The sequence below is a fragment of the Saccostrea echinata genome, unplaced genomic scaffold (genome assembly GCF_033153115.1).
Source record: "Saccostrea echinata isolate AGI-Se365-2 ecotype Australia unplaced genomic scaffold, CSIRO_AGI_Sech_v1 ptg000013l, whole genome shotgun sequence".
Classification (NCBI taxonomy): domain Eukaryota; kingdom Metazoa; phylum Mollusca; class Bivalvia; order Ostreida; family Ostreidae; genus Saccostrea; species Saccostrea echinata.
The window spans coordinates 6,204,740-6,217,010 of record NW_026889762.1 but is presented as its reverse complement, the minus strand read 5'-3'; positions in this window follow the sequence as shown (position 1 = coordinate 6,217,010).

Genomic DNA, 12,271 nt, shown 5'->3' with positions numbered 1-12,271 from the left:
CTGGGCCATGTCAACGAAAATTAGCACAGAATATTTTTGGTAAAATTTTGTTCAAATAAAGGGATATATACTCTTTTTACAGATACATGTTGTAAAAATTAGATGGGATCCAGGTGTGGATCCAGGATTTTTTCCACGGTGGGGGGGGGGGGGGGCATCCCAATAAAGAAAAGAAAATATTCCTACCCAGAAATTTCCTGACAGGCAATAAAAAAGGAAAGAAAAGAAAAGAAAAAGAGAAACTCGTTTCCCAAACGTGAAAAACCTATTTCGTATGTGTGTGTTCGTGTGTGGGGGGTGGGGGCGCGGGGGTTGGGTTGGGGGGGGGGGGCGTTGACTATATAAAGCTTCATAACTAAGACTTTTCATACTATCTGAACAGAGATCCGCGTTTTCGAGGAAGGGTCTGCGTTTTCGGGGGGGGGGGGGGGGGTCCAAGGTTACTTTTACTTGGTTTGTATATACATTTAATAACTCTGCAAATTCCAGGGATCCTCTAGATCCGCACATGCGGTCATTTGAAAATAGTATTCTCAAGAACCCCTGGACTAGAATGAGAAAGTTTGCAACATAGTATACATTCAATTTTTTTTTTCAAATCTTGATTCAAAGGAGAAGGTTGTGACAGGAAAGAGTTTTCAAAATTTAACTTAGGAATTTATATATCCCCCCCCCCCAGCGAAGTATGTGGGTTTGGGGTGAGGGTGTTTTGAGTCTTTTAGAATCACACTGTCCGTCTGCCTAGCTGTCCGTCTGCGCGTTGAAGTTTGCCCACGCAGCACTGTTAAGGCTACAAAAAGGGGGCGGAGCCTAATTTGTACGGGAAAAATTAACTATGACATCATACAAAACCAACAAAACCAACAATTCTTAAAAATACCACAGAATGACATGATTTGCTATTTTAAACTGTAGGAGAACATCAAACTACATCAAAACTTACTACAACATGCTGTTTTGTCGTTAGTTAAATCCCACATAACAAGGTATAAACAAGTCACTGATCGCAATCCACTTGTCGATGTGACGCCATTTCGTAAAACTTGACGCAGTTTGTATGCAGTGAGGAGAGGCGGATCAATAATATTTTTCAACGAAAAATGTATTCTATAATTAAATAAAATATTATTTACAGATATTTCATAAGCCATTAACTTGGATTCAATGCCTTCTTTACGATTTTATTAATATATTTTCCGTACATTTCCTATTTAATTGATACTGCCGTATATTTGTATGCAAGTATATCGGAGGGTAATGTAAGGGTCTTAATAAATCGACAAGGGCATACACTCAATGGATCATAGTAAGCTTTTACAAATCAACTCTAGAAGTATTAAAATATCTGAAAAGTGCTGCGATCCTGATGAAATCTTGAAGATAATTTAATTATATCTATATTTAATGCCGTTGACCAGCAAAAATTACAGCAAGCAGTCCTACAAATACGATTTTAACAATGAAATAGCAGATTTTATATAGGATCGCAGCAGATCAGAAACTACAATTGAAAATATTTATAAACTAAATTTAGAATTTTAACTTGGTTATGCCCTTGCACTAGTGAAATTTATAGGTGACCTCAACACTGCAAGTAGATGTGCTAAAATCACGTGACTGCCGCATCACGTGACAAGTCTAAATATAAAATCTAATCGTCGTCAATATATATTTATTAACCATAATTACATTTGTCCGATATAGATAATGTACTAAAAATAATCGCCATCCTGATTATGAATACATTTTTAATCACAAAAAATGTGTCGATATTTCAATTGCGCACCTCTACTGTACTGCGCAGGATATAACTTTGTTATGAAGAAACTGGAAGCACTTTCTTAGTACAAAGATTGCTAATGATCCGAGGATGTGTCATAGTTTGATCCAACATCAATCCGGCAAGTTCAAGGTCACTGGAAAAATAGCAAAGTTTTGTCCGACCCATTTATTTGTAATAGAGAAACACTGGAAACTCATACTTGATACAGGAATTGCCTATGACTAAAGGGTTTGCCACGGCCTTCATCCAAGGTCATTCCTGTAAGTTTAAGGTCGCTGGCAGAAAAGTGTAAAATTACTGCATTTGCTATAAATTTGGAAGCTCAGAATTGGATCAAAGATTGCTTATGATCCACCCGTTTGAGATAACGTTGTACTAAACTAAGAAGTTGCAAAATTCGTGCCTGGGTTATAAATTTATAAAGGGTGGGAGGAACACAGGAAACTTTTTCATTAAAAAGATGCCTGAGATGGGCTTGTCCTGACCTTGAACCAAGGTTTTTCCGGCAACTTCTAGTCACTGGCAGATAAATATTTTTTTTTTTCCATGCTATATCTTTGTAATATAAAATCACTGGAAGCTTTTACTTGATACAGAGATTGCTTATGATCCAAGGATGTGTCTTGACCTGGATCCAATGTCTTTCTGGCAAGTTCAAGGTCACTGACAGAAAAGTGCAATATTCTTTTCCAGGTATATCTTTGTCATTGAGAATCACTGGAAGCTCATACTTTGTTCAAAGGTTGTTTATGACCTTGACAAAGGTCACTTAGGTAAGTTCAAGGTCAGTGATATAATAAGTGTAAAATTCAAAAAGGTCTTGTCGCCCGCGTGGCGCAGTGGTAAGAGTGTCTGCTTCAGAGTCGTTGAGTAAGGAGCTGATCCTTACGTCGCAGGTTCGAATCCCACCGTGGGACGTGGAGACCGGTCCTTCGGATGAGACCGTATAAACCGTGGTCCCGTGCCGCAGTAGACGCTGGCACAAAAAAGATCCCTCACTGCTCAATGGCTCTGAGTGCCGAGTATAGGTCAAAATTTGCAGCTCTACATCGGCAAATGGTGTCGTCTCCATATGATTGAAAAATTCTCGAGAGGGACGTTAAACAACATACAAAGAAACAAAAAGGTCTATAATTTTGTAATAGAAAAACAGCATGTATTCGCATTTCACTGAGAGATGATTAATATATCATCCAGAGTGTGTAGTGGCCTTGACGTAAATTCGAGGTCACTTAGAATATGATGTTCTGGATGAATAGTCTGAAAGAAAACGTGACTGTGAATTTTTTTAATGTCGGTTACGTACAGATGGTGTTTGCTCTTAACCAGCAGCAGAGTGTGTTTTGGCTTGACACAAGGTTATTTGGACAAGTTCAAGGTCACTTACAAGGGAAATTTACATTCCTTTACTGTCTTTCTACTGTTGAAACATTGTAAGTTGATCCCCTTACAGGATTGATTAAAACCTTAAAATGTTGCATGACATTGACTCAAGGTCTCTCTGTCTTGTCCGGAGCTCAAGCAGAAGACCTACTCATTGCTTTGCAACGAGCTCGGCTCTAGTTCCATTTCTAATTGTTTTCTCTGTGATAACTCTTTGAAAGTCAGGAGAATTGATTTCTTGATCATTCAAACGGAATGTTAATTTCGCCAGGTGAAAGGTCAGGAGTTTATATACATGTCAATCTCGAACGGCTGTGTTTATGTCTGACGTCAGTGGGCGGGGACTATTGAAATTAACAATTGAGGCCTGGTGTATTTAAAATCTATTTGACAACGTTTTTTATTCATATTTATGTACAATTTTATTTCACATATAAATGTAAATATAAGGAATAACTGTCTAGTTTGTTGGGTATGTCAGGGACATCAACGATCTTTGATGCCCTGGCATACTCAACAAGTATTTCACCATGTGAAAATATTAAAATGGTCAGGGATCAATGAAAAAAAAATAATGTTTTTAACATATTCTTGAATAATTTGATTTCTGAAAAACTTTGTTCATGATTTGAGAAAGACAATCTCCTTAAGAGTTCTACTTGTAGATCACTCTGGAATGGAACTAAATTATTGGTATAAATTTTTTATTGTGATGAGTGACTTCGAGTTTTTAATAGAGTTCGTAAGGAAATGGTGAAAGAAATACATGCATCATGAGGTCAAGATTAAAGAAAAGTAATAATCACACTTTCCATATTTTTTTTTCCTGAATAAATAGTTGTGATGTCAAAGGTATTATGCAAGATCTGCAATTCAAACTTGATGCCTTTTCATGAATGTTGATGAAAGAATGCCATTTGATTTAAATATATTATAATCATAAAGAGTATAAAGAGTTTGTCATACAGGAGAAAGTCAGTTACATGTAGATACCGACTAGCCTACTATGTTTTTTCGAGGTCTTTTTTTATCATTCTAAAAGTTCCAATTGTGTCACGTGTTATTTCAATTCAACAACAGGCATTACGTTCCTTGTATGAAAACAAAAATAATGATTTGACATCTTTATAACGCATGCGATTTCTATGGCAAATATCAAAGCATTTTCCTAACTTTATGTGATAAACAAATTAAAAAAAACATTTTAGCTTCATTTTTAGCTTATGAAAATGTTAGTATGTGTTGCTTAAAATTAAATAACACACTGTATAAGTTCATAGCTAGACAAACTAGATTTTTTTTGTTCACAAGAAGTAAAAATGGTCACATTAATAATAATGTTTTGTAAAATATATTATACACAATTCAGGCATTTATCATTGTGTTCAAAAATTCTCTCTACAGAAAAATAATTTTGATTTCCTTTTAAACGCTAGGAAGGAAGACATATTATGTTTTCAACCCCATTAATCGTGTTTCATAAAAATCCTTACAAAGATACATAGCGGGGGTCCAGTAAATGTTTTACATGTGCCAAGCCTCTTTCTTTACTCCTCATTAAGATATTAACAGTAGTGAAGGAAAAACTTCAAGAGTACTATGCAACAATATGATTGAGAAGTGGTGTAAATCAGATGTGGATACTAAAAAATTCCAAGGAACTTTTGTAACATTTGAAATCACAAAATTTTACCAAAATCAACAACATGAAAACTTACGACTTTTCAACTTTATATACAACTATTCCCCACGGTAAATTAAAGTCCAGACTTTCTGACATCGTTGACAGCTGATTCTTCAATAAAAATGAAACTCGTAAATTTACTTACCTTGTCATTGGTCATTTGCAAAATTACTTCGTTAAAAGACAATCTGATTGTACACAGAGTTGTCAGCTCTGAGGTTGACATTAAAAAGATGCTCGAGTTTCTGATTGACAATATCAATGTGGTTTTTGGAGACCAGGACTTCCAACAGTCTATTGGAATTTCCCTGGGTACCAATTGCACCCCGTTATTAGCAGACCTATTTTTGTATTCATATGAAGCAGGATTTGTTCAAAATCCTGTACGTGAAAAGAAGAAAACACTTGCTTTGGCCTTCAACTCGACATTTAGATATATCGACGACGTATTGTCAATTAACAATGGTTATTTCCATTCTTATGCCGACACGATATACGAGGGGTGATCAAAATGTTCGCGAACTACTTGAATTACTTCCATAAAAGAAATAAAATTAGGTTTTTGTGTCCATTATTTTTTAACGTAGTCCTCTCCAATTTAAATGTACATCTGCCACCGTTCTGCGCATGCGCGAATCGCGTGATATGGGCGGTCACGAGACATGCTCTGTAGCGTTCTGTTCACAGAAGTTAAAATATTTTTCCGAGTCTTATATTTCTTACCATGCAAGTTAGTTTTTATAACAAGAACAGTGCATTTGTCACAAATGGCCAAATCTCGGCAATAGGATGGGTGGATAAGGATATCCTATCCCAGAATGAGCATGACAACCATCACAACCCGAGTTTTCTGTCTTGAAAGCGTCGTTTATCCATTGTGGATAAAGTATGGGCGCCTTCTTTTTATCATATCTGATATGTTTAAAGTCTAAAGTAAACGATATTTTAGGGATTTGATAATTATATTATTGTAAAGACATTCAACTATTTTTCTAACTGTAACTTGGCAACCTTTTATATCAAATTGTTCAACTAAGGATACATCTCTTCCCCAGCGTGCTTTCATTTGGCAACAAAACAAACATTTTTAACCATATCCCTTCCTTCACTAAAACAATCAATCCAATTAATGATTGAACTTACAGCAAGTCTTTTGTCTTCATAAACCTTGTACAAATTATTATATGCTACTGGAAAGGAATTTCCAAGATACACGTTTAAATTTACAGCCGTTCGTTGCTCGGGTACTACTGAGTCAATCATTTTTTTGTAACAAGTCACCCACATATTAATGTCATTTTCACATTGTGACGTCACAAACATAGAGCAAAACATTACATGACATCTGCTATTATAGAACATGTGTATGACTATATAAGTGCCAAATTTCATTTTGATCTGAAATGTGGTTTTGTAAATATAGAGATAGTTTGCGAACTTTTTGATCACCCCTCGTATCCCGGTGAGCTTGAGATAAAAATACCACACATCTGTTTTATATTTGGATATTTTATTAGAAAAAGACGTTAATGGTAATCTAACAACAAAGCTTTATGATAAACGTGATGACTTTAACTTTATCGTCAACTTCTCTTACTTATGCAGCAATGTCCTTATCACCTGCATATCTCTCAGATGATTCGATACGCCAGAGCATGCTCTGCGTATGAACAATTTCTAAAAAGAGGTAAGTTATTGACAAACAAAGTTATGAAACAAGAATGTCAGCAATCTCGTTTAAAGTCATCATTTCGTAAGTTCTATTGTCGATACAATGACTTTGTCAGTGAATACAATATATCATTAAGTCAAATGCTGGCTGACTTTTTCATACTAATTGTTAGGCCATTATTTACACACTGAATTGTCGACGGATTTTTCCGTTATTTCCCGATCATGACAAGGAGCATATGGCGGGTATGACTGGTCGGCAGGGGACGCTTACTCTTCCATGGCACCTGATCCCACCTCTGATGTCTTAGAGCTCCGTGTTTGCTCTGCTCCTAATTTGTAATGTTCCATGGGTTTTTGAGCTCGAATACCGTTCGTTATATCCACATATTTCATCAAAAGATTCTTTCTTCACACACACAAAATTTTATGTTAGTACAAATATCATTTCTGCTTGAACTTTCAGTAAGGCGTGATATTCTCGGCTATACATAATAAGCGTCTCTCAAATAGTGACCTAGATTCTCATTGGTTGCCAGGCTAGCTTATCAGTACTGAAATTTACACAGCTTTTCATTCACGGGTGAAATACACATGGAATAAAAATGGTTTAGACGTCAACGAGTTCCACAAGGAACCAATTACATCCTTTCTTACAGTAAAGAGGTGTGGCTTATGCCATCTCATTGTATGTTATCAACAATCTAAAGTTGCTAATGCTATTAATTTCTTAACCAATGAGAATCTAAGTCACCATTTGAGAGACGCTAATTATGTATCGCCGAGATTGTCACGCCTTACTGAAAGTTCAAGCAGAAATGATATTTGTACTAATGTGGTAAGAAATGACTACAGGTGAATAAATAGTTAACGCAAAATTGCGATAAAAAAATCCTATAGAAATTTAAAATTTCTTACTGGATATTTTTCTCTGTTAGGAGCGAGAAAACCTGTCAATAGCAATAACATAATCTTTATGGGAATTTCTTACTATAAACGAAATCTTATAGAAATTTAAGAAATCCTTAGAGAAATCTTTTTTAAGGGACCTTTTCTCTCTCTTATAGGAGGTGACATTCTTACTGAAGACTAAATTCTCACATTGGATAATTAGATTAATTCATGTAGGAATTCTGAAATATCCTGCAAAAATGATTGAATCCTTTAGGATTTTGATAATATCCATCACGAATTTTAATTTCTTTGCAGGAACATTTATCTCATGGGAAACTTCTTTTCAAAGTTGATTATCTCACCTGATATGTAAGATTTACCTGTAGCAAAGGTAGTTTTGAACTCTGTGAGTGTCATCCTCATGATAGATGCATATATGAAGCGTATGTTAAATAAGAATTTGGGGGGCTCCAATTTGCCATTTTGGAACTGGCAGATAAATCTGGAACATTGATTATTAGAAGATTAATTATTGATAAAATGACATATTTTGTTTATACATTCACTCAAACCTCTTTATCGGTAATTCATTTAGAAAAAATAACAAGAGGCCCATGGGCCAAATCGCTCACCTGAGCACATTGGCTAGGCAAATGCACAAATCAGTTCAGTACTGAAGAGATTAAAGGAGGGCGGGGGGGGGGGGGCTTGAATTTTAAACTACTTGATGATGCTTCCATGTCAATATAACAAATGGCTCTGTTGTACTTGAGAAGATTTTTATAAAAAATTCCCATATATTCCTTTGTAAAAATTTGATCCCCCATTGTGGCTCCTCCCTATCCCAGGGGTCATCATTTGAACAAACTTAAATCTACACTACCTGAGGATGCTTCCATATCAATATGACTAAACATAGCTTTTCTGTTCTTGAGAAGAAATTTTTTTTCTATATGTTCTTATGTAAAACTTTCGATCCCCCATTGAGCCCCACCCTACCCCTGGGGGTCATCATTTGAACAAAATTGAATCTATGGATACTTCCATATCAAAGTGACTAATCATGGTTTACAGTTCTTCAGAAGAAGGCATTTTCCTATATATTTCTATTTAAGACATTGATCCGCCATTGTGGTCCCATCCTACCCATGGGGGTCATGATTTGAACAAAATAGAATCTACACTACCTGAGGATGCTTCCACATAAATATGATTAATCATGGCTTTGCTGTTCTTGAGAAGAAGATTTTTAAAGATTTTTCCTAAACATTTCTATGTAAAACTTTGATCATCTATTGTGGCCCCGCCCTACCCCCGGGGGTCATGATTTGAACAAATTGAATCTACACTACCTGCGGATGCTTCCATATAAATATGACTCATCATGGCTTTGCTGTTCTTGAGAAGAAGATTTTTTTTTTTAATTTTCCTATATATTTCTATGTAAAACTTTGATCCTCTATTGTGGCCCCGCCCTACCTACACCCGGGGGTCATGATTTGAACAAACTTGAATGTACACTACCTGAGGATGCTTCCACACATGAGTTTCATCTTTCCTGGCCCTATGGTTTTTGAGAACAAGATTTTTAAATGATGCCATTATTTTTTCACTAATTCCTAATTATTTCCCCTTGAAAGAGGGTGTGGCCCTTCATTTGAACAAACATGAATTCCCTTTTCCCAAGGATACTTTCTGGCAAGTTTGGTTGAAATTCGTCTAGTGGTTCTTGAGAAGAAGTCGAAAATGTGAAAAGATTACAGACAGACAGACGGACAGACAGACAGCTAGACCGACGCCGGACAAAATATGATCAGAAAAGCTCACTTGAGCTTTCAGCTCAGGTGAGCTAAAAACTACTTTAGGATTTCCCAAGATCGAGATTTGACGCTAATATCCATAAAGAACTTCTCGTTTACAAATATCCAGGGTACTTGTGATATGTTTAGATTCTGAATATCTTAGTTATGCTAAATTTTTACTTTATATGATTTTAGGTAAATTCAATCTGGCTCATGACGATTTTGGAGCTAATAAGAATAAACAAAAAATCAATCATGCATTTTTTCTTCTATGAAAAAGATAACCATCAGCTGAATTTTTAATTTCTAAATTAATATTGAGCAAGTGATTCCTAACTTTCTTAATTCAAAACGTGCACCTCATGGGGGGTTTGATTTTAGTCACATGATGTATATCATATCGTTGTCATGATCAGTGTCAATAAGCCTTGTATACTCAGATATAATAATGAAAATGTCCTGTTTTTTCTACGAAGTCTTGTTGAATTTTTTTATGAATGGGCTGAATCATCATTTTTTTTTTCACAAATTCTTTACATAGCCTGGCACCCAATGTACCTGGATCACGAAACATCTTAAGCTTAAGTCAAAATCTTTGTTTTGTCCTAAAATATTGAAGAAGTTAAGTAGTCCAAGATTAAAATGTTTTTTTTTAATATTGTGTCACAGAAATTTTGTTACCTGCAAATTAGGAGATTAATTTAAAAGTAAAAAACATCTTACGGGCGATTGGAAAGAACGAGTGCACTTACGGACCCCGGTAAAATTTGAAAAAATGAAGAATCAAATTAAGCATAATTTTTCATCTCAGATCATTAATTGATATTTAAACCATAAGATTCACCAAATTTTATCGGTGAAATTCAAGAATATACAAAGAGCAAAGCCATACAATGTGGTAGGGGTCAGCCGACATTCGTGATTTTCTATAGTAAATCGAGGACGGTCATTCATTTCAAAGCATTTGTTTACTGTCAGCCTAACGTTTTACAAACTTGTGCGATTGACTAAAGACGCATTATACATCTATAAAACTTTAGTGAAAGTAGGAAATTTGTACAAGATTAGGCTTGTACTTAAAATATTTTAAAAATGCATGAAAAGTTCAATGTTTTTCCTATAGCAAGCGAGAGCTATTTACCTGTATGACCCTTCGCGGCTATGTTAAGGCTGTCCGAAGGCTTAATATGCATTAGAAATGCGCTATTATATTTTGAGCTAGATTTTGATTTTAATTTGTAATCTATGTGTACATGTGCAGTACATTTGTGAAGAGAGTTAAATAAGGTATTGTGAAAAAGCAAATTTGTGATGTCACATGACTGTGTTGATCACGTGACGGACACTTATAAATTTTCCTAATTGTTGCACAAAACTCCCATCGGCACAAGTGAAAAACGAAATTATTGAGAACAGTTTGTTACATAAGTCAATTAAACGTATTCTTGGGTATATATAAAGTGCTGGGGGCAAGTCTGAGTTTTACTTCTTAAGAAAATATTTAACGAGAAATTCAACTTACCCACATACAAGGGGGCATTTTCCACTCTTCATCGCAATTTATACAGAATAGGATAGATTACATACGATCCCCCAGCAAAATTCAGTTAGAAGACACGCTTCTCTAGTAGATTCACATAGAACATATTCAGTTTATCTTTATTAATCACTTGTGCCAGTCTAATATATGCATGATTTATAAATTCCAACTCTGTCTACGGACGTGTAAGGGGGATCGTTTCATATTCATTTTTTTGTTATTGGTTGTATAAGTATATTATCAGAAAGAGAAAGGTATAACGACATTGTATTGCAAATAATCACTATCATAAAAGCATATAGAAACTTAACCAACAATTCAGATACCTAATTTAGACATCAACGTCGAAAAAAAATCTACATTCAATGGGAAGGAATGTTTAAGTTATGACACTTTCCCCGTCATGACTGCTCAAGTTTGCAGTGACTTGACGTCATATTCTATTATGACGTCATATCTTGGTAGTTCAGAGAAGTAATAGAGGCTGGTACACTGTGATATTTATCGGACAGCCTTATCCTAGCCGCGTTGTTGAACCCACCCGTGGAATAAATTATTTAAAATACCGGTAGTCACATGAGTTCTACCCAAGTAAACATTCCTCAAAGGTGCTCACTGTAAAAGATAGCCTTGTTTTGTATCATTATATCGAAGTCGTGCCGCATAGAAAAATTTGTATGTATTTGGTTTTATGAACACGGGAGGGTTAGGAGAGTTTAGTGCTGTCAAAATGTCATCATACATGAAAGCTTCAAACATTTTTAACATTCATGCAAGACAATGGTACCGGTAATGAAAGCCACCTAAATACACTTTTTTCATTTTAAAATTTAGAGAAATTAATGTTTTGAATTAAAATACTTATTGTATTATTTCAAATGCAAGCGTGCAAATTTCTTAGTTTGATCACTATGGCTACAGGCATCTCTACAACTTAATTTGATTTTTTTCTCAGGTCAAATAGATTATCATTCGGAAAACGCGCCCGTCAATGGTAAACCATCAGATTGTTCAAGTGTCCGATTTAAATGTCTCCTCCCCTTGATTTAAATAAATGAAACTCAAAATAGGTTCGGTACGACTTTTCCGGATTTGGGGTATCTATAGGCATTTAAAAATCTTCATTTGTTTCAAATCCATGCTGATTTAGGTGATGTTTTAACGTGGTTTTAATTAGAAATATCCACTTGTGTTTAACTATTACCAAAAAAGAACAATTTGGTAATATATTCTAAAGTAAAACGGCACTGAAAAAGGGCCCATTAAGCATTGCTTAAGTGCACTCGTCCTTTGAATAAAGTCTGGGTATGTTTCATGATCCTGAGGCAAGGTCTTACACATACATTAAAACATGATTGTGACGTAAACCTTTTGTTTGTGTTGTCGATTCTGTAGCTTAATGTTGAGCTAACTCCTCAAACAATCCATTAAGTTACCTGTAAGTGTCCATTCTTTTTGGAAAACTGTCCATTCTTTTAAGAATGGACAGTTTTTTTAAAAAGAATGGACAGTTA